The sequence below is a fragment of the Octopus sinensis genome, linkage group LG30, assembly GCF_006345805.1.
Source record: "Octopus sinensis linkage group LG30, ASM634580v1, whole genome shotgun sequence".
Classification (NCBI taxonomy): Eukaryota; Metazoa; Mollusca; class Cephalopoda; order Octopoda; family Octopodidae; genus Octopus; species Octopus sinensis.
The window spans coordinates 2286168-2310641 of NC_043026.1; the positions used below are offsets into that span (position 1 = coordinate 2286168).

General features: G+C 37.7%; 1 long non-coding RNA gene across 1 annotated transcript; it reads left to right on the forward strand.

Moving 5' to 3' along the window:
• Positions 1–1964: 1964 nt before the first annotated feature.
• On the forward strand, positions 1965–23869 carry LOC118768530. Its single transcript, XR_005004353.1, has 3 exons — positions 1965–1976; positions 12882–12886; positions 23768–23869. It is a non-coding gene; the product is annotated as an uncharacterized LOC118768530 (long non-coding RNA).
• The last annotated feature ends 605 nt before the right edge of the window (positions 23870–24474 follow it).

Genomic DNA, 24474 nt, shown 5'->3' on the forward strand with positions numbered 1-24474 from the left:
TATTCACAAAATTCTTACAACAGTAAGCTACCAATGAAATAGGAAGTAACTTTATTAGAAATCGACTTTTGGAAGCCTCCAAAGTAAAGGATGAAACAGAACTCAACCTTTTCTCACAGACACACACACATATAGGTGCAGGTGTCGCTGTAGGATAAGAAATTTGCTTCCGAACCATATGGTTCTGGGTTCAGTCGACTGTGTAGCCCCTTGAGCAAATGTCATCTATTATTGCCTCCGACTGACTGGATTTGGTAGATGGAAACTGAAAGATGCTTATTGTATATATATATATATATATATATATGTATGTGTATATATATATATATATATATATATATATATTATGTATGTATGTGTATATATATATATATATATATATATATATATATATATATATATATATATATATATATTATACATATTATATATATATATATATATATATATATATATATATATATATATATATATATATATATATATATATATGTATGTATGCATATTTTGATTTTAATAATATAGGGTAAAATCAGTAATAATTTTACCAGGTAGCCAGTACGTATATAAAAACCTTTTAGGTAAATTTTACAAATTATTCTATAATTATGTATAAATATTATAAATAGATGAGTGTATTTTTACCTTGTTAACAATTAACACAGAAAAAAAAATAAATAGTTACCAGGGCAGCAAAAATCTCACAAGTAAAGGTGTTGTAACTCCTTGTTTATAAAGGTAGAAACTTCGTGTTTACGTTGAATATTTTGAATAATATGAATAAAAAATATTAATATCCCTACTCTTTCTGTTAGCTACTTATGACGTTATATCATATAACGTTTTTTTAAACAATATTAATAGCGTTCTGTCTATCGCTATACAAATCCATCATTTTTTGCTAAAATGTCTTATTGATGAGTTTCGTTTTTTTCACTTTCCTGAGGAGAAGATTGCATTGTTTATACCATTTATTCTTTTGAATAGTATCAGTGGAATTTTCGAAACATGTGTCGAAAGTAAAAATATTTGATTACACCTGTGTTAACTCCATTTTTTACTTATATATATATATATATATATATATATATAAGATCAGCAACAATTTAGATTCAAATGAATATGGTACTTAATTTAGATGCACCAGAATTTTGTATGGTGTTATCCATAAAAATATGCGTGGTGATTATAATAAAAAATAAGCAACAAGAATGAATCCGGTAATTTAGTACAATTGTTTCATACTACAACATTTTATAAAAGCTGTAAATATTACAGCAGATTTAAGATGCTGAGTAATCTTCAGCTGATTTATATAGGTTTTCCAATAATATAAAAGTTTTCAGATCATCTTAAATCTGCTGTAATATTTGCAGCTTTTAATAAAATGTTGTAGTATGAAACAATTGTACTAAATTACCGGATTCATTCTCGTTGCTTATTTTTGATATATATATATATATATATATATATATATATATATATATATATATATATATATATATATATATATATATATATATATATATATATATATATATATACATACACACACATGCACACACACACACACTTCTCCTTTGTCTTCGTCTCCACTTCCTTACTCCCTTCTGCCTCTTCTGCCTCAGACATTTTCCAACTGTTGACCATCACCATAAGCAACCCTTACTTTCAGTATGATGACTTGGTATTCAAACAGATTCTAGAGATGACCGTACGTAAAGGAGATGCTGACAGAATGTCTCCTTTTCAACACCACACAGTTGCCTTACAAAGAAGAAGCCAAAATACATGGAATAAAAGAATGCCAGTGCCAAGGAAGAATAGAGAAGACGGCACAACCATTAAAGAAGAAAACTTTATTTACAGATGCGTACATAAGAGCGTGTATGAGTGCTAGCAGAGTGTTTGTCTGAGTGCGTGCGACAAGTGTGTGTCTGTGTGTTCGTGAGTGTAGTCAGAACAATAGGAAATGAGTCTCTCAGGATACAAATGAATGTTCAGACAAGATGTTGATAAATACCGCTTCAGTGTAAGACACACCATGGCAGTGGTTCTGTATCAATGAAGTTGGTGGCAAAGTGGAGAGACAGTTGAACCCATGTGGTGTAGTGGTTGAGGCATCAATCCTATGCCAGGTTGCTTTGGTACAGAAGGTCTCGCAGGTAGAGCTGAGCTGTTAACCTTGGTGAATATTCACAACAGCATGAAGTTAAACCTGGGCGATGGCTGCGTACATATTGTTGAAGTCAACGGTGGTGATGGCGACGTTGAGGTGAAGGCAATGGAGGTGGAAAACGTCCTGAGATACTGCATGTTGTTTTTGGTGTCGTCGCAGGAACATGGCTGGGTCACTGGAACTGGCTGTCTGGTTTAGATGCTCCGTGGTCAATGGTCAAGGACCAAAGACGAACAATTCACTGGATCACTGGGTTTTTTATACGTAACAGTAGGCTCAAATTGGATTGTGAACTAGCTGTCTTACATGATCTTATTCAGGGACTCTGATTGCATATTGGCGTGACAGAGTAAAAGACAAATTGCACCAATACCAACCAATCAGAGTGGTGGACACAACAGGGTCCAAATTGCAGCCAAAAGTTAGCTGTTATCTGCTACGTCCGTATTTGTGTTATATATGTCAGAGAGAGAGGATTTCACTAAGGGTACGCTACAAGATCTTGGCTCTGTCTATGGTATGAAACCAGTCAGGTCTGCTGGCTATTGACCAGCTAAAGTGCAGACCATTTAACACTTCCTACTCGTGTGTTTTTCCTCTCCAGGTATGGGGATGACATCTAAATGCTGACTTCCTCTTGTGAGGAGGACATCAACATGTGTTCACTGTGAATTACTCCTAACCTACCAACCCAGAGTCACAAACATACTAAATGAACTTTCTCAATCGTGCAACAGGTGTAATGAGGTAGAATTTAAAGCAAGCTTGGGCAACCTTTTACAAGATGTGGGTTGCATAAGATATGGCTTATTAACAGGTGGGTTGCATTGCTAAATTAATTTAATGTAGTTTCTTACTTGGTGTTCCATTCAGAAAATCCCCTGATTCATGGTTTGCGGGGGACTGATAGAAATCACCAACACCAAATAAGAAGCTTCCTTCCCAACACATGGTTCCAGGTTCAGTCCCACTGCATGGTACCTTAGCCTCATGCTGAACAAAGCCTTGTGGATGGATTTACTTGATGAAAACTGAAAGAAGCCCATCATATGTGTGTGTGTGTGTTTGTGTGTGTTTGTGTCTGTGTTTCTCCCCCACCACAGCTTGACAGCCAGTGTTCGTGTGTTTACATCCCTATAATGTAGTGGTTCATCAAAAAGAGAGCAAAGGAATAAGTACCAAAAACAGATACTGGGGTATGTTCATCCCACTAAAAAATTCTTCAAGCAGTGCTCCAGTATGGCTGCAGTCTAATGACTATGTACAGACAAATATATGAATCAGAAAATACCTGGAACACACCCATATTCAGGACTTTGTGGTTGTTATTAAGACAGCAGAGCATAGCATGAAAAAAGTGGGAAACCCTCCTCATAAATAAAATGAAGCCATTGATCAAAAGCAGATAAGAGTTTGCACGGGGTCGATTGCTTGTTGTCACAGGGTTGTCCAGAACACATCATTGACCACATTCCCTTCCTATAGATCTGGAAAAAAGCTACCAACTCAACATCATTCTCTACTTCTTCATGATGAAGGAATATTCACCTCAAAATATAGAAATATAGAAACACAGACACAAAGACACACATACACACACAAACACACACACATATGATGGGCTTCTTTCAGTTTCCATCAAGGTAAAGTACAAGCGGTTCTTCTCTCTTCCTCACTTCTGCTTTCACTTCTAAAGGTTTTTGAACAATTTCAATCTTAATTTTAACCCTTTAGTAATTAAACCAGTGATGTCTGGCCCAAATATTCTTCATGTTTTAAGTTCAAACTGGTCAGATCTGGCCTGTCACACCCATCCTACAATGTCATTCTAAAAATATAGAATCACATCATCAAAATTTCAAAGCTATGAGATAAAGCAGGATTAATTCAAAGCAATGTGAAAAAATAAGCAGAACATTTAACAGAGTAATCTGAATGCTAAAGGGTTAAATATCAAAACAATAAAGGCTTCTTTCAAACTACACCCTGCTAATGTGTGTGTGTGTGTGTGTGTGTGTGTGTGTGTGTATTTCAAGCAGCTGGATTTGGCTCCATGCAACTTGAAGTTTTGTCGGCCTCTAACAGAAGTCCACCAAACTTTAAGTCATATGTAGCTGAATCAAACTATTTTAAATAATATATATGACTCCTAAATAATATATGTAATGCCTACTAAATGTGTTGACTACCTGTTCCTTTTGTTTGTTCACTCACTCTTTATAAATATAAATATATATGTGTATATATATATATATATATATATATATATATATATATATATATATATATATATATATATAATATAAAAGAAAATGGAGGAATACACTTTAATCAATAATCAACTACCAGGTAATACCCATTTACATAATTTATTAACCAACTACATAGGAACATCAAGATCAAACACAATAATACAGAACAAAACAGTGCACATCAATGAGTAATATGATACAATAAGTACAATACGTATAAATAAATATAAATAAATATAAATATAAATATAAATTAGATCTTACAGCTGTTTCAGCCATGTAGATATGAATATCTCATTATGCTCATATTAGCCAGGTGTGTTAAGGTAATATGTGGTTATAAATGAGATACTTATATATATATCCCAAGGCCTCTTCAGAGATTATAAAGTACAATTCAAATATGAATATAAGAGAAGGTACACATATACAAGAATGAGTACATATACATAATATGTAATATATACATACATATAAGTGTATATACACATGCACCTACATATATATAAGTATATACATAATAATATACATACATATAAGGTTACAGTTAGTCAAATCAATATATTAGAATATACATTCTATTGTGTTTGATCTTGATGTTCCTATGTAGTTGGTTAATGAATTATGTGAATGGGTATTATCTGGTAGTTGATTATTGATTAAGGTGTATTCCTCCATTTTCTTATTTTGTATTATGAATTTGAGGTAAAACATTTTACCTTTGCCCATATAATACAATAAATGAATTAATTGCATCGCAATTATATATTATGTATATGTACATATATATATATATATATATATATATATATATATATATATATATATATATATATATATATATATATAATCAACTAATAAGGGTGAGAAAATTGGATACTAATTTAATAGTACCATCAATTTAACACCAAGTGGCTTAGTGCATAAAAACCAGGAATACAATAAATTTTATACGTAAATATAAGAGAGTAACCACTATATATATATATATATATATATATATATATGTATATATGAATAAATAAATGGAGTTAACGCAGGTGTAATCAAATATTTTTACTTTCGACACATGTTTCGAAAATTCCACTGATACTATTCAAAGGAATACTTGTGAGATTTTTGCTACCCTAGTAACTATTTATTTATTTTTTCCATGTTAATTGATAACAAGGTAAAAATACACTCATCTATTTATAAATAAATATATACACACACACACACACACACAAATTTGCACCCAATTTCTGTATACTAAACTCCCATACAAAGTCTTGCTTAGCCCAGGGCTATAGTAGAAGACACTTGCTCAAGGTGCCACACAGGGGGACTGAACATGAGACCATGTATTTATAAACCAAACTTCTTAGCTACACAGCCACACCTGCACCTACAAGGGGAAGTAAGTATGCAAAAAGACGTTACAGAAAATCCAAATTAAGCCAAAAATGGCCAAACATTCTTCTTTCAAACAGCTCTGAATGGAATTTCTTTCTTTAAGTTAATTTCACCCTTTAGCATTTAAACTGACCTTTTCCAGCTAAAATATTCTACCTGTTTAATATTTAAACAGACCAGATCTGACCTTTCATGCCATCTTTGCAATATCATTTTAAAAATTAACATTTGCCTCTACAAAATCTCAAAGCTACAAGATAATGGAGGATTAATACAAAACAATGGAAATAGATAAGAATTACTTTTGACAGAATAATATGAATGTTAAAACGTTAAATGCCTCTAAATTTCTTTATTATTAACCTTTAGCACACTGCATTTGTCTTTAAAATTGTTTCCCCTGCCACTCTCCTGTTACTACAGGGGAGATAACTCATATAGTGACGTAATGCACTATGAGTGTTCTAAAGGTTAATTTTCTAAAATAATCCTTTCTACTAAAGGCACAAAGCCTGAAATTTTGGGGGAGAGGACCGGTCAATTATATTGACTCCAGTATGTAACTGGTATGTAATTTATCAACCCTGAAAGGATGAAAGGCAAAGATGACCTCAGCTGAATTTGAACTCAGAATGTGAAGACAGACAAAATACCACTAAGCATTTCGCCCAGTATGCTAACGATTCTGCCAGCTCACCACATTTGCCACCTTTTCCAAAATATTCATCATCAGCAGTCAATAATTGCAGGGGCCTGACTAGCTGCTGCCAGTTTGTACTAGTTACTGTTGAGGCATCAGGGGTTTCTAAAACCCTGTGTGACTGATCTCCTCTGCAAAATCAGGATAACAGTGGCCCGTCTGAGAAATGACCCCTGTATGGCAGAGAGGCTGTTGCAGTGAAAGCTGCTGGCCATTCTCCACAACAACAGCATCACAGTGATTACCGAGGGACATGGTTGAGCACACCATTTGTTCAGGAGGTGTATGTGACCCCATTGCCTCTTCTCGCTCCATCTTCTGCTGCTTTACTCCCCACCCTTTTTCTTTTCTTCCCTTTCACCCCCACTCCATTTCTTTCTCTTTAAATGTTATAAATAAATAAAAGAAATTTTATACAAAGAAGAGAAAATCATGCAAAACTACATCAAAAGGACATTTTTTGAAAAAAATTTTTAGATTAAAATTTGTGGTGGAAGAAAATGAGACACCTTCATTCGATGATTCATGATGCCATTCAGGTTGAGGATCTCTCATTTTTCCGAATATAGTAATAAGATATTATTCTTTACAAACAAGTCTTGAGGCATAATTTCAAGTGGCTGATACTTTCACAAGTTTTCTCATGGTCATTTCTTGATTCGGAGCATGTGTTTTTATTGTAGAATGTTTCAAAAGGGCTGATTAATCCATTGAAAGTCAAGAAAAAATACTTTGCATTGACTTATGTGTATCATCGCTTGAGATAAAACTAGATTTAGTTTGTGGGCAAAACAGTGTAAGAGAAAAATAGTTGAATCCTCCTTGTTACATTGTTTACGCAGGTCATTTAACTCATTCAATTCTCTTGCTATAACAACAACACCATCGTACATATGAGTAACTGGTATAATTTCACATTGATATGTTTGTGTACGATTTGTGACAAATGGCTAAAGCACTTCAGCTGTTCTTTTTGTAAAGACAGTATTTTAACCCTAAGAACCATTCATGTATTTTTTATCCAACAACTGACTTCCAGTGATTGTGTCAGGGATTTTACGAAGCATTACAGACATGAATTTTGAAGGCTGGATTTGTCTTTCTCCTTTTGTCAAATACAAAAAACTAACGCAGATGGTATGGGATTGTTTTGTTAACCGTTTTACTGCAAGATTTAATTTTCATGCTTATTAGGGGCAGGCATGGCTGCGTCGTAAGAAGAAATTTGTTTCCCAATGGCTCTGAGCTGAGTCCCACTGTGTGGCACTTTGGGGTGGAGTATCTTTTATTATAGCCCTGAGCTGATAAAAATCTTGTGAATGGTGGTGGTGTTGGTGATTGTGGTGGTGGTGGTGGTGGTTGTGGTGGTGGTGGTGATGGTGGTGGTGGTGGTGGTGGTGGTGGTGGTGGTGGTGGTGGTTGTGGTGGTGGTGGCAGTGGTGGTTGCGGTGGTGGTGGTGGTGGTGGTGGTGGTGGGTGGTGGTGGTGGTGGTGGTGGTGGTGGTGGTGGTGGTGGTGGTGGTGGTGGTGCGGTGGTGGTGGTGGTGTGGTGGTGGTGGTGGTGGTGGTGGTGGTGTGGTGGTGGTGGTGGTGGTGTGTGGTGGTGGTGGTGGTGGTGGTGGTGGTGGTGTGGTGGTGGTGGTGGTTGGTGGTGGTGGTGGTAGTGGTTGCAGTGGTGGTGGTGGTTGCGGTGGTGGTGGTGGTGGTGGTGAGGAGGAGGAGGAGGACAATAATGTTGGTGGTAATGATGATGATGCTGATCCGCTGAGACTTGTAGCATTGTCAACGAAGTCTCTTGGCTGCTCTCTTTCCATCATATTTGCTTAGCAAACTCAACAAATTTGACCCTTTGACCCCTGTTTACTGATCCAATGCTCTCATCGTGGCCCTTTAAATCTCTGCTCTGTTTTTACGGACAGACTGTATCAATGTAACATTTCATGAGGTCCCTGTTTCTATTAAGAAACTATTTTGATTGGCACAAACTCCCTTTTTATCACTCAACATATTCTCAGCCCCTAGCTTTACCAAAAGTTTTTAACCCTTTAACATTTAAACCAGCCATATCCAACCAAAGTAATTCTTTTATTTATTTCAGTCATTTGACTGTGGCCATGCTGGGGCACCTCCTTGAAGAGTTTTACTTGAACAAATCGACCCCAGGACTTTTTTGGGAAGTTTAGTACTTATACTATCCGTTTCTTTTACAGGGACATAAACACATCAACACCAGTTGTCGAGTGACCATGGGAGGACACACACACACACAGTAAAATCTATTTGCCAACATAAGGTGGCAGTCCTGCATAGGACCACATTATTACCTTTTAACCCCAGAAAAGCATCTTTTCCAGCTAGTTATCAACACACCATCTGTGTCTGAAATATAGTGTGAGCAATGGAGCACACTGTTTCCTCCAAGCCACTAGCAGCGCTAACAGACCAATGGTTTCGGAGTAATTACCCGTCCTTGGTGCAGGACAACCGCCAGCTAGAGACAGCAGCTTACTCAACCCTCCTCACAGTAGTGACACAGTCACTGATCTCATAATGAGGAAAACAGCAAGTTTTGAATCTCTGAATGAGATTTAAGTAGTAACTATACTGTTGGTACTGCTAGTGGCTGGGAGGGAGTAGTACGTTCCCTTGCTCACACTGTATTTCAGACACAGATTGTGCACCAATAACCAGCTGGAAAAGATGTTTTCCTGGGGTTAAAAGGGAGTAACATGGTCCTACACAGGACTACCACCTTACATTGGCAAATAGATTTTACTAAGAAATAATTAGAACTAAGATCTCATTCAGAGATTTAAATCTGGCTGTTTTACTCATTATATATATATATATATATATATATATATATATATATTGAGGTTATAAGAGGTAATGGTGTCATTGAGACCCAAAGGTGTCAGGTAATGCTGAATAAGTGCTATAGACAGACCATAGTTAAGTTCCAGATTTGGTGATTTTGAGAAAAAGGGGTTCAATGCCTGTCATATGTCAGTGTGTGTACATAAGAATTTTTTGTGTAATGAGATAAAAAAACCCAAGGCTGTGTAGATATGAGAACATTTATAGATAGAAGGTCTTACAGCTGCTTGTAGGATATGTATTGATTATATCCCTTCATCGGAGACGGTGTGAGAGGATGGTTAAGTAATAATTAATTTAGATGGGATATAAAATAGAGAGTGAGGTGGAGGAAAGAAAATAGATGTGAGATATGTAGGGATATTGCATTTGTAGATGCATTTTTTAGGCAGAATGGTATATCTGTAAGATTCCAATACCTTATGAGAAAAATCCAACAGTATTTAAAATTGGTCTTTTCAAGTATAGAGTTTATACACAGTGTTGTAGAGTGAAAGGTTTTTATTTAAGGTGACCTAAAAGTAGGGAATGTATTGGTAGGGTCAAATCGAAAAGAGGAAGATAGGAACAAAGAAAGAGAAAATAAAGATAAGAGAAAAAAGGGAAAAGAGAGAGAAGAAAGTAAGAAGGAAAGTAATGGAATAATAAAGTAATTTTTTAAATAAAAAATAAGAATAAAAAACCAGAAGAGAGGAATAAAGGAAAGAAAGAAAAAAGAAACATGAAGATATAGAAAGTAGGAGTGGAGAGATGAAGGGTGAAAGAAAGAGAAGAAAGGTATTAGAGTGTAAAAAGATAGAAGGAATGGAGGAGGGGGGGTACAGGTAAAGGAGTGATAAATGCCACTCCTTTACCTGTAACCCCCCCCTTCTCTTTTGCTTTCACATGAGTCTCATGGTCATGCGAGGAGCGGTGTCATTCATTTCCAATCTTCCACAAAAACATGTTCTGCCATGAGGAAATATTACCATATTAACAAGAGGAGGGGCATCTGGCTATAGAAACTCTGTCTCAGCAGAGTTCTGTGATGTATGTAACCCCTAATGCTTAGACTGTTGCACTCACAATCGCCACATCCTGGCACTGATTTCCTGAGTGGGCAGCACACTGTGTTCTTGAGCAAAACACTTCATTTCATGTTGCTCCAGCCCCGCTTTTGATCAGGGGGGTGGGGAATGTTGGCCTGCTTACCTAGCCAGTGGGGTGGCATCATTTGAAGGCTGAAACACTGCAAAAATGCATTGTGACCAGCGATGTGGTAACAACATGTGATAGCCTGGTCAGTCACATGATATATTCCCTCCAGCATGGGACCTCCATTCTATCATGGGGTTTACACATTTTGCCATATGAATGGGCTGGGTTGACAGAATTATTGATAAAAGTAAGTTCATTATTTACTGACAGAAGTAACTTCAAACATTTCACTTCAATCTTGAGTTAATTTCCCTAAAAATTTCTTATTTACTTTTGCAACAGTTTTGTGTTTCTCAGTTTTTAATGGCTTTTTCTGGTTCTTTCGTTCTTTCATTTCAGCCCATACAGTTCTTTATTTTCTGTAAAAATTTCTTATTTACTTTTGGCCCATTGTATTAAGAAATATAATTTCCATTACTTTCATTGTTTATCTTCTACACCCGTGTATTTCTGTATACTTATGTAACCATGCCTAGAAGGAAAGAAATTTGTCTGCAATGTCAAGGTCAGCCAAAAGAATGTCTCTGTGCAGGGAAAGAGAGACAGCTGCAGAAAGAGAAGCATACCAAGAAACGAACAGACCGTGCACTACAAAAGCCAGAGCATCTCAAAGTGATGAACAGAGGTATGCATGGCTGACAAGGAATAGGATCTCCACTGCAGAACGAAGAGCAGTTGCAACAGCTCAGAGAAGCAACTTCTATGAAGCAGCTTTCAATTATGATCCAGCAGTTCATTGTGCAGGTGACACTAGAGTTTGCATTGGTGCAATGACAGCTGAGTGCATCCACTGCAGAGCAAGGAAGTAGCCTGGAGAGACACCTGCACTGTGCTGCAGTGGTGGAAAGGTTCAACTCCCTGCAATCCCCCAACCTCCAGAGCCAATGAAGAAACTGTTGTCATCAACTGACCAAGATTCCAAGCAATTCCAAAACAAAATTAGACAATACAAAGCTGCACTACAGATGACATCATTTGGAACCACAAGAGATTTATCTGATCCAGGATTCAAGCAAACTTTCAAGATCCAAGCTCAGATTTATCGTCGGATTGGCTCTCTACAACCTCTGCCACTCAGCTGGCAAAAATGAGTAATGCTGCGATGGACTGGTGACCCGTCCAGCTGGGGAACACATACGCCATAGAAACTGGGAAACCGGCTAGGCTTTAAAGAAAGGGCGCATTTATTTTTATATATATATTTTTTTTCTTTTATTGGTTTCAACTCAAAACTAAGGCCTTTTGGGGGCACCACCATTCTGCTACACTGTTATTATTGAGAGCCTCCTCTGCTATGTGGCATTTGGTGAATAAGGGAGTTAGATGTCACAGCCCTCAATTGCACCCCCTGCTATGAGGTAGTTTCATCTGGGACTCTTCACAGGAAGAGAGCCAATTCTGTTTTGAAAACACCTACATCGACTTTGTGTAGGTCTCTCAGGCTCTTTGGGAGAATATTAAAAAGCTGTGGGCCCTTAAAACACAGGTTATTGCAGTAACTAGTCCAGTTTTGGGATCTTTAGCACGGTGCAGTGGTGACCTGTTTTGGCATTTGTGTAGCTTTTAATGCCAAAATTCAGTCCAATCCCTTCCAGAACCTTCCAGATGCATCTTATTGCATACCTCTCCTGCCTTCACTCCAGTGAGTAGAGTCTCAGCTGTTTCAGCCTTTCCCACTAGCTGAGCAGTTGCAGTGAGATGATCTCCTTTGTGTAGCTTCACTGGATTGCTTCAAGGTCTGCTGTTAATTTTACACTGTGGGGTGGCCATAATCGGGAGCAGTAGTCTAGGTGACTGAGGACAAATGTCCTCCAGGAGACTATAGTGGTTTCCTCTGAAGGACAGATGTCCCCCAGAGGACCATCAGGGTTTCCTTCACTCTCTGGTTCTGAAGGTTATCAGGATCCAGCCAGCCAGCCAGCTGTCTGCACTTTGTCACCATCTTGTTAATGTGAGCCTGGAAAGAGGTATCATCACTCATGTCTATACCCAAGTCACGCACTGATTTAGGTTTTGGGATTGTAATCCCCGCTAGGCCAGTGTACACTGTATGTTTTTCATTCATTTTTGGGGGCTGGTAGCATAAGGCTTGGAATTTTCCAGCATTAAACTGCATTTTATTGTCCTCAGCCCATCTGTAAATTGCATCCAACTCCTTCTGCAGGCATGCAACATCACCAGGGTTTAGTATTTTGTGTAAGATTTTTGTCTCGTCTGCATATCTAGCAAGGGTGGCTATCTGGGCAGCTGGGGGCATATCTGAGAGGGTCACTATGAAAAGCAGTGGTCCTAAGACAGTGCCCTGTGTAACACCACTCATTATTTGTGTTTCCTTTGAGGTGGCACCATTGGCCACCATTGCCTGATTTTTATCTTTCAGGAAGTCATGTAACCACTCTACAAGTTATCCAGCTATGCCAAGATCACACAGTTTGTGGCATATCATACCATGATCAACTTTATCAAAATATATATATGTATACAGAGATATTATCATCATCATCATCATCATCATCGTTTAACATCCATTTACCATGCTGGCGTGGGTTGGATGGTTTGACTGAAATCTGGAGAGCCAGTGGCTGCCCCAGACTCCAATCTGATCTGGTAGTGTTTCTACAGCTGGATGCCTTCCTAACGCCAACCACTCCAAGAGTGTAGTGGGTGCTTTTTACATGCCACCAGCACAGGAGCCAGTTAACGGGTACTGGCATTGGCCACGTTTGAATATGTATACATATACATATATATATATATATATATATATATATATATATATATATATATATATATATATACATATATATATATATATATGTGTGTGTGTGTGTGTGTGTAAAGTAACTAACTGAGAAAAAGAGATCCTTGAAAGGGATGTGTTAAACATCCGATTCACTGGTACTTCAGTTGAATACCATTTAAATATTGGTATATGCCTGCATGTATGAATGAATGTACATATGTATGTATGACAGGCTTCTTTCAGTTTCTGTCTACCATATTTACTCACAAGATTTTGGTAAGCCCGTGGCTATAGAAGATACTTGCCCAAGGTGCTATGCAATGGGACTGAACCCAGAACCATGTGGTTGGGAAGCAAACTTATTACCACCCAACCATACCAGCACTTACCAGATTTAAGGAAATGTTTATCCAATGCAAAGAAAAATTTTCTGGTATTTATGGATCTTACGTGTAATCCGAACACCAGATTAATCCATAAGAAGCTACCTTTATTAGACTTATTATCACGTTTAATGTAATTGTTACCATTCTTGGTAGATTATGCAGATTAAAGGAGGAATTTCTATTCCTATTTCGATCTTCCTTACTATTTGGATTTCTTTTCATTTCACTGCTACTTTATCAAACTTGAAAAGATGAAGAGCAAAATTAACCTTGGCAGGATTTGAACTCAGAATGTAAGGAGTCAGAGGAAATACCACAAGGCATTTTTCAGATGTCCTAACAATTCTTCCAATGCTGCCATGATCATAAAGATCTTAAATTTTTATTTCACTATCAGACATTTTAAGTTTACATCTTTCCCTTCCCCAATGCTCTCCCAATGATTTTCACCTTTTTTATGTTCACTAACATAATTAACTCAATACCTTTTTGCTCTTTCTTTATTTTCATTTTTTCATTGATTAGCTATACTATCATTAAGTTTATATCTTTTCCGTTCATTGTATTCACTACTGGCCAATGAAGCATTGAAGTACCCAGGAGGGGAATTAGATACTGCTTCAGTTGCAGACTACTTGCAAATTCTATTCAACACGCTTTCTATTATTCTTCTAAATAATGGATGCAAAGTGATTGGATTTTTTATTCATATACCTTAGATTTTTGAATATATATATATCATCATCATCATCATCATCATCATCATTTAACGTCCGTTCTCCATGCTAGCATGGGTTGGATGGTTCGACCAGGGTCTGGTAAGCCATGGAGGCTGCACCAGGCACCAGTCTGATCTGGCAGTGTTTCTACAGCTGGATGCCCTTCCTAACGCCAACCACTCCGAGAGTGTAGTGGGTGTTTTTTACGTGCCACTGGCACAGGGGCCAGATGAGGCTGGCAAACGGCCACAATCGGTTGGTGCTTTTACGTGTCATCGACATGGATGCCAGTCAGGCGGCGCTGGCAACTGCTACGTTCGGACGGTGCTTTTTACGTGTTACTGGCACAGGTATATATATATTCTCTCTCTCTCTTTCGGAGAGGCACTGAGCAGCTATACACACACATACACACACGGCAGTAACTTCCGCCTACCGAATTCAATTGCAAAGCTTCGGTTGGCTCGGGGCTATAGTGGAAGACACCTACCCAAAGAGCCACGCAGTGGGACTGAACCCGAAACCATGTAACTAGGAAGCAAACTCCCTAACCACACAGCCATGCCCAATGTTTTTGTATTTTATTTGCAAGATTCTTGATGTGAATTCAAGTATTGTAACAAATTTTGTGTCTTGGAAGAATCGTGATGCCAATAATTACAACACACACACGGGATCAAATCTGCTTCCTTATTGTAAGCCAGTTGGTTAAGTGTCTAACCAACTAACTAATCAATTATTTGGTTAATGTTCTGGTTTGAACAGTCACTCAGCTGTCATTGTTCGTGATGTAGAAGAGGCCAAAGCAGAAAATCTCTGAGTCACTGAAAAGGTCACGAACAGCAACAAAAGAACTTTGACTAACAAACAACTGATTGATTTTTTAAGCCAGCACCATTAAACAAACAATCGATTCGTTAGTTGGTTAGATACTTAACTAATTTACTAACAATAAATGGAGTTAAACCTGGCATCATGACTCTCCTAAAATACAACAATATGTATGTATGCCTGCATGTATGAATGAATGTACATATGTATGTATGACAGGCTTCTTTCAGTTTCTGTCTACCTTATCTACTCACAAGATTTTGGTAAGCCCGTGGCTATAGAAGATACTTGCCCAAGGTGCTATGCAACGGGACTGAACCCAGAACCATGTGGTTGGGAAGCAAACTTATTACCACCCAACCATACCAGCACTTACCAGATTTAAGGAAATGTTTATCCAATGCAAAGAAAGATTTTCTGGTATTTATGGATCTTACGTGTAATCCGAACACCAGATTAAACCATAAGAAGCTACCTTTATTAGACTTATTATCACGTTTAATGTAATTGTTACCATTCTTGGTAGATTATGCAGATTAAAGGAGGAATTTCTATTCCTATTTCGATCTTCCTTACTATTTGGATTTCTTTTCATTTCACTGCTACTTTATCAAACTTGAAAAGATGAAGAGCAAAATTAACCTTGGCAGGATTTGAACTCAGAATGTAAGGAGTCAGAGGAAATACCACAAGGCATTTTTCAGATGTCCTAACAATTCTCCCAATGCTGCCATGATCATAAAGATCTTAAATTTTTATTTCACTATCAGACATTTTAAGTTTACATCTTTAAGTGTCTTCTATAGCCACAGGTTTACCAAAATCTTGTTCTCTGTTTTTTCCGTTGTTTGAAAAAAGTTTGTTTCTATGTTTTTGCTTTTATGTTTTCATTTCTCATTGTGTTCCATGTTTTTTTTTAATGTCTTGTACCCAAATATGCATGTCTATATATATATAGATGTAGGTATGTACATATATGTATGTATATATACATATATTTATACATTATTTATATTATTATTATTATTATATATACATTGGAAAAATAGAAGCTGAAAATGGACTGAGAATTGTTTAAATTCCTTTTTTTTTTTGTTATATTTAAAGCTTTAACCGGTTTCACAGTTTCCACTGACTTTCAAAAGGTTCAAACAGAAAGACATGGTTTATGTTGCAGCTGACATGATTCTGACTTATGTTTGAAACTTGCCCTGCTTTTATAGGGAGTTCATGGCTCAAATTAGTATAAGTTTTGAATGGGATTTCATTGGTAGAGGATAGTCACATGACTGGTCTTAGAAATTTTTGGACAATGTTTAGTGTCCTAAGTTAAGGCTGGCACGGTTGACTGAACAAGTCCAAACAATCAATGCTCTGAATGTTTTCTGTCAGATGTTTGTAGAGAACGAACACATGATTAAGTTTATAACTTCTTGTTTCCCACTGTCTGTGCATTAGTGGCACACACACACACACACACACACACACACATATATATATATATATATTCTTTTATTTATTTCAGTCATTTCACTGTGGTCATGCTGGAGCACTGCCATTAGTCAAACAAATCAACCCTAGGACGTATTCTTTGTAAGCCGAGTTTTAATTCTATCATTCTCTTTTGCCAAACCGTTGGGTTATGGGGATGTAAACACACCAGCATCGGTTGTCAAGCGATAGTGGGGGAACAAACACAGTCTCACACACACACACATATATATATGATGGGCTTCTTTTAGTTTCCATTTACCAAATCCACTCAAGGCTTTGGTCAGCCCAAGTCTTTAGTAGAAGATACTTGCCCAAGGTGCCACGCAGTGAGACTGAACCCAGAACCATGCAGTTGGCAAGCAAGCTACCTACAACACACACATATACAAGCCTGAAAGACATGGGCCTCTCTCAGAGGTCTGCGAAACTTTAAGTCACATGGAACTGAATTTAACTGCTTTAAATCTTTATATATAAAAGAGAGGTTGTGTGTCTGTCTCCTACGATTTAGATTCCTAACTACTCCCACATTTTGCGGTGCAGTTTAACCAAAACCGGGTATCTTATAGTCGTGATTCATATCGAGCCCTTCTGGGTATTTGGGCGCGTCTACGATGAGTCTACGATTTAAAAAAAAATTTACCATCATTTTTTTCCATTTTAATGCATTTTTTCCCTATTATATAAGGGAAGTAACTCTCTAAAAATGTCTACGATGAGTCAACGATTTAAAAAAAAATTTACCATCATTTTTTTGCTATTTTTTGGCTATAACTCTCTAAAAATGCTTACATAGTTATTTCCCTTACAAACCCGAGCAACGCCGGGCGATACTGCTAGTGATATATACAACTGTTACTAAATATGTTGAGTGCCCTTTTCTTTTGCATGTCCACTCATTCGTGTATGTATAACCGTGTGTGTGTGTGTGTGTATGGATGCAGATGTGCAAAGAGCACAACAGTTCACAGTATAAGACTGTGTTTTTAAATAAAGCATTTAGTCCCTAAGATGCCTGTTCCATTGGAACTTTCCTACAGTTCAGGTTTGACTGTGTAGAAACCTGGTGTGTATATGTTTGCTGTTATTTGTATTTAATACTGGCGACATAGCAGCTGTAAATATTGGTGAAATTATGAAAGAATGTCTCTTTGTCTTGTAGAAAATAACAAGTTAATAAAGACATTGAGAGAATGGCTTTTGTGTTTGAGACTCAGTTTAGAAGAGGAAAAACATATTTAATGCATCTGTTTCCAGTAACACTCGATTGGAACATGACTCTGTCACAATTTGCTTTGCAGTGGGGGGGGGGAACAATAGGTCGCTCGATTTCATATAAGTGTCTGTGGAGGAGGAGTGTTTATACAAACATACATACGTACATAGATCCATACATACTCACTCACTCACACACACACACACATACATACATGTGTGTGTGTGTATACAGGTGTATTTAATATGTCTGTAGATAGATAGATAGATAGATAGATAGATAGACAGAACTATGTGTATATATATATAAATATATATATGTGCATATATACATACATATATGTACATACCTACATATATATGTATATATACATGCATATATGAAAACATAAAAGCATGTTGTCGTTTCTCATTGTGTTCCACGTCTTTTTGATGTCCCATACCCATATATGCATGTATATATACATATATATGTAGGTATGTACATATATGTATGTATATATGCACATATATATATATATTATTTATATTATTATATGATCAAATGCCACACATCCTTTTCCAAGTAAGTTTTATACACACACACACACACACACACACACATACATATATGTAGATGTATATTATGCATATATGTAGATGTGTAATGTGTATTTATGTATACATGTGTATATACATGCATATATATGTACACACATATATTCATATATATATGCACACACACTGACACAAACACCTGTAATGCCAATCATCTGTTGATATTGAATTGTTAAAAGCATTTGAGTCAATGATACATTAAGTATCAATATCAATATATATATGTATGTATGTATGATTGTATATGCATATGTATGTATATATACAGGGTGTTCAGAAAATATATACACACTGTAACAGCTGATAACTCAATTTTCATTTCATTTACATTTAATCCACTGGAAATAATAAAGGAAGCCAAATAAGGCCTTTAACGAGGATGTTTTAGCATAAAGGGCTGTTGAAAGTTTTAAAACGCAGTAGAGATGCAAAGACAGTTTAGGTGGGAGTTTCAAGGAGATCCACCCACACAACTTACCATCACGAGGCAGATGGAACAGTTTAAAATCTCTGCAAAAAACGTTGCCAAAGGCCACAGATACCTACAAGCCCCAAGGGTTCTAGAAATATATTGCCTGAGTTCAAGAAAACCTATGCAGCAAGCAAGTCGTCAGACAGGGATTTGAAAATGAAGCATCCTTCATCATCATCGTTTAACGTCCGTTCTCCATGCTAGCACCAGGCTACATTTTGAAATGCTGTCTTTGGAATAATTACATTCCAAGAATACGGGGGGGGGGGAGCGTTAAGCAGTGATGTGTTTAACTGCAATGTTATAACCAGTTCAAACATGCTTATGACAGTAAGAAACTTTCACCATGGCAAACCACAATGAATGGCTTGCTTACAAGTTTGAACATGCCATAAGTATATTTGAACTGGTCATACCATTACAGTCTAAGAACAGTTTGTGCTCTCAATGAATTTTGAGAATGGAACTTGGTAAGATGAGTAAAATAAAATAAATGCACCCTTTTAAAGCCTAGCCAGGCTCATGGGCCCGGTTTCCCGGTTTCTATGGCATATGTATTTTCCAGCTGGACGGGATACCAGTCCATCACAGCGTTACTCATTTTTGCCAGCTGAGTGGACTGGAGCAACGTGAAATTAAGTGTTTTGCTCAAGAACCCAACTCATTGCCCGATCCAGGAATTGAAACCACAATCTTACGATCATGATGCTGACAGCCTAACCACTAAGCCACGCACCTCCACGGTAAGATGGGCAGTAGATGCAGATTGTCAATCAATGATCGTTCAGAGATTTTAAGCTACATTTCAATAAAATGGCTCAGTCCCCTGCCACAATTACACAATTACTGGCAACCTCAGGATTTACATATGTAGAAAGATCCCATTAATTTTCCAGGATTTTCAGTATTGTGCAGTTTATCATCCAAAGGATTAATCGGACCTTTCTTTTTTGAAGGTAATTGTAATTGGTCCCATTTATTTGCTGCAACAATTTTTCAATCTAAGCATTTTGGAGAACTTTTGAAGATGTTATGTTTTTCATTTCCAACAAGATAGGACACAACCACACAACCACAGTTGTATAAACGTCTGCCTTCATCAGGTTTTGCCAAACAGGTGGATTGGACATTGCGGTTCAGTAAGACACCCATCACATTCACCACACAATTTCACTCTTTTATTGGGATATTTAAGAAAATAGACGAATTGCAGTTAAGCATTTTCCCCAGCATGCTAACCATTCTGCCGCTTCACCACCGTATCTTAACGACAACAACAACAACAATCATAAGGATTCCTTTGTTAACTACAAAGAGGGTACATTAAGAAAATCATTAAGGGTGGTGCAGGATAAAACATTGAGTGTGTGTTGGTGTGAGGGTTTTGCGTATAAACAGGCTTAACAATAAGAAAAGCAAGGAACAATGAGTATTCCTCGACAACGAGAAAACGTTTGAGGGCTGCTCATGGAAAAAGCCCATAGAATCATGGCTGCACTTAATTCTAGAGAAGATGCCGTTTCTCAGTTCTTTATCTCCAATGTTACAGGTGTATGCACAGAGCAGAGGGCAGGCCTGTTCACTTGCACCATGGTCATGGGCCTGGGAAGAGAGAGTGCAGGGGTTGCAAGTGCACCTCCTACAAATTTTGATGGTTACAAAATCAAAATGTTCACCCTTGCTTACTTTTCTCAGGTTTAGAAAACAGGGCATAAAGAGTGATTGATAAAAAGTAGATTGAAGTTTCTTCACAGAGAACAAAGATCAAAAATAAGTAAATAAAAACAATAAAACCTTGTTTGTAAAAATGTTTTGGACCTGGGTTTGCATCCCCCAAGCAAATTTTGTTCCTGAGCCCATGACCATGCTCACCACTCATTCTCCTCCCAACAAAATGGCTGGACACAACACTTCCACCCTCTCTACTCTTATTTTCGTCTTCAAGTGAATCTTGAAGAAGTTGATGAAGGATTGGCCAAATAGGAAAGGGTTTGTCTTCAGTCCTTTCAATCCCTTCTCGTGGAATTGACGTGTTCCCAAGGTCAGGCGATCCATCTGCTGTCAACCCCCATTGTGTAGTGGACTGGGCATGCCATGGCTGACCATGTGAAAACATGCACTGAGACTATGACATCTCCAGGGCTTCCAGGACAGTGAACAGCTATGATCGCCATTCACCAGACACGTGTCTCCTCAGCACATCTCCTTGATGGAGCTGAAGCCCTGGAGTTAAGCAAAGACCAAGAGGAAACACTTGGAAAATGAAATGTTTTTCAAGTGTCCACAGCCCTCAGCCAGTCACACACCATGACCGGTGGAAAGTCCACTTTCACGTTTTATACTTGATTAGTGGCAAGTAAAAGTGACAACATTCTTAACTCTTGGTGTTGAAAACCATCAACTGCCCCCTCCTGTATCTCAGTTCAAAAGAGATTCCCATAAACTGTTCCAGCTTCCTTAGCAGTGGCTCAAGAGCTGATACAGACAGAAGAGGCAACAACGGGCAGCACTGATGGACCGAGCGTGCGATGCTAAACAGTTCCGGTTGGTGGCAGCTATTTTTGACCACAAAGTAGGTGCCACAGTGCTTTGCAGTGACCCAGTCTCTGAAATAATCATAATAATGGTTTCAAATTTTGGCACAAGGCCCGGAATTTTGGGTGAGGGTGCTAGTCGATTATATCAACCCCAGTGTTCAGGAGTTACTTAATTTATCAACCCCCAAAAGGATGAATGGCAAAGTCGACCTTGGCAGAATTTGAACCCTGAGCATGCAGACAGACAAAATGTCACTAAGTATTTTGCCTGGTGTGCTAACAATTCTGCCAGTTTGCCACCTTTAATCCTTTTCACTAAGGGCACAAGGCCTGAAACTTTAGGAGAGGGGAGTAGTCGATTACATTGACCCCAGTGCATAACTGGTACTTAATTTATCAACCCTGAAAGGATGAAAGGCAAAGTCAACCTCGGTGGAATTTGAACTCAGAACTTAGCAGCAGATGAAATACCACTAAGCATTTCGCCCAATGTGCTAATGATTCTGCCAGCTCACCAACTTTGAAATAATAATAATAATAATAATAATAATAATAATAATAATAATAATGATAATGATAATGACAATAATAATAATAATAATAATAATAATAATAATAATAATAATAATAATAATAATAATAACAATAATAATGATAATGCAAAGATCCTATGGGATTTTATGATTCAGTGCGACCATGAGATAGAGAATAGGAAGCCAGACATAGTGTTAATTGAGAAAGAAAGCAAACAATGCTGGATCATAGACATAGCATGCCCAGCTGACAACAAGGTATACAATAAGGAAGAAAGAAAAGTTGATAGATATAACAAGTTAGCTTGGGAAGTTAAGCAGTTGTGGTTGATGAAAAAGATAGCAGTAGTACCAATAATTGTCAGAGCCCTGGGAACAATGAGTAAAAATCTTGAGAAGTACATGGAACAAATACAGGCTGTAATAAGGGTGGATCACTTGCAGAAAACAACACTGTTTGGAATAGCTTGAATACTCTGGATGGTGATTGAAAAATAAGGGGGGTTACCTTAGTTCACTGGTAGTGAACAGATGGCACTGTAGTACATCTCCAGCGTTAGAAGCTGTGCAAAGGCAATAAAATAATAATAATAATCCTTTCTACTATAAACACAAGGCTCGGAATTTGCAGGGAGGAGGATATTTGATCCCATTGACCCCAGAACATGGCTGGTACTTAATTTATCAACCCTGAAAGGATTAAGGGCAAAATTGACATGGGTGGAAATTGAACTCAGAATGTAGCGGCAGGTAAAATACCACTAAGCATTTCACCCGGCATGCTAACGATTCTGCCAGCTCGCCACCTTTGAAATAATAATAATAATAATAATGATGATGATAATGATAATAATAAAATGCCCTGATGCAGTACCAGGCAGTGGCTCTCATGGCTTCTGATCTTAACTGATTGGAAGTGTTATCATGTACATTGTTTTGTCTTGGTTATAAAAGATGGGCTACAGCAAATATTCTGCTCAATACCACAGATTTGCTTGTCAGTTGTTTGACCTTAACTGGTTGAGCATGTCCCTTAGTGGCTGATGATATGTGCATCTCTGATCATGAGCAGAAGTAGTGGAGGGGCACCATAGCCATGTGTTGAGAGGAATTCTTGGAGGTTTGGATAATTCACCTTTGGAAACACGGGTGTCTCGTTCAACATCCTTAAACAACCCCTATTCAGGGACCTTTTGAGCAGGATGGGCTACTCGACCTGAAGAAAATTCTAACTGGGCCCCACCTGCAAGGTCATGTGCTGTTTATCTTGATATGAGATCACCATGTCACGCACATATGGTTGTGATGCATGTGCCTAGTGTACCCTTATCAGACGGGTAGTCATGATGGGTATATTGGGCTTCGTATATTTTACCCCAGTTTTACCTCACTTTGATGGCATGCACTGCTCTCTCACTCAATAATAATAATAATAATAATGATAGTGATGATGATGATGATGATTTCATTTATTTGCCACCGGGGCAAAGGGTGAGAGGGACAATACAGACATAAATCATGGGAGTTTGCAAATGATGAAATGATAAAATAAATAATCATTCCAAAAAAGTGTATAGTGAAAAGGAGGGGAAATATTTATAGTATACAAAGGTGAAAAAAAGGTAGGGGCCCCCATAGAGATGTAGTTCTCCTGATACAGGGTGACCTCTAGAGATAACTGAGGAACTCCACTGTCCATGATCTCCCTGAACACCAAGGGCAAGTGGCCTCTCCAATCCCCTTTCTCCAAGTGACAAGTCTACACTTAGAGAGGTGTCATTCATTCTTGCCATTTTTCCAGCTTTCACTCACTTTTCAATAAACTCAGCCAAGGACAGCTCTTCTCTCTCCACCCCTCAATTTCCTTTTCACATGAAACTTGGAACAATCAATAATAATAATAATAATAATAATAATAGCAAACAATGGTGACAGCGATGTTAATAATAAAAACAAACGACATGATGGAGACTCAAGAATCACTGGACAAAGAGATATATGCACTTATCCCATAATACACATTCTCGTGCACACACAAAATCTATGCGTTCATACAAACAGACATCAATATATCAACACACACACACACACAGACACACACACACACTCGCATGCACGCACACACGCAGACACACACACACCTGCACAAGCTCACACACATGCACATATACACACACTCACAGACGCACACAAACATTTGTTGACTGGAGCCAGGATTTGAGAAAAAGACTTGAGTAGTTCAATGCGTTCACATCCACAAACATGGACACAAACGCAGACACACGCACAGGTACAGGCACATAATCACCCACCTGTCAGAGACACTGATTGGACAATAAAACAGGTG